The sequence below is a fragment of the Macadamia integrifolia genome, chromosome 5, assembly GCF_013358625.1.
Source record: "Macadamia integrifolia cultivar HAES 741 chromosome 5, SCU_Mint_v3, whole genome shotgun sequence".
NCBI lineage: Eukaryota > Viridiplantae > Streptophyta > Magnoliopsida > Proteales > Proteaceae > Macadamia > Macadamia integrifolia.
In genome coordinates this window covers 4,440,269-4,440,489 of record NC_056561.1, presented here as the reverse complement: position 1 = coordinate 4,440,489, position 221 = coordinate 4,440,269, and positions in this window count along the sequence as shown.

The window sequence follows — 221 nt, the reverse complement described above, 5'->3', positions numbered from 1 at the left end:
AAAAAAAAAAAAAAAAAAAGGGTTAAAAATCTGCACACCACACATGTGGTCCTCTTATTAGAACATTCTCATCAACAGCACGGCTAGCCTAGAGAGTGGAGAATTGGTCCATGTACACAAATGATATTCTTCTTGTGTCTAGGGTAGGTTGATCCTAAGGATGTGAATTTGTAATCGAAACCGTTTATCGAAACCAAATCGATCTGTTTACACTGAAATTG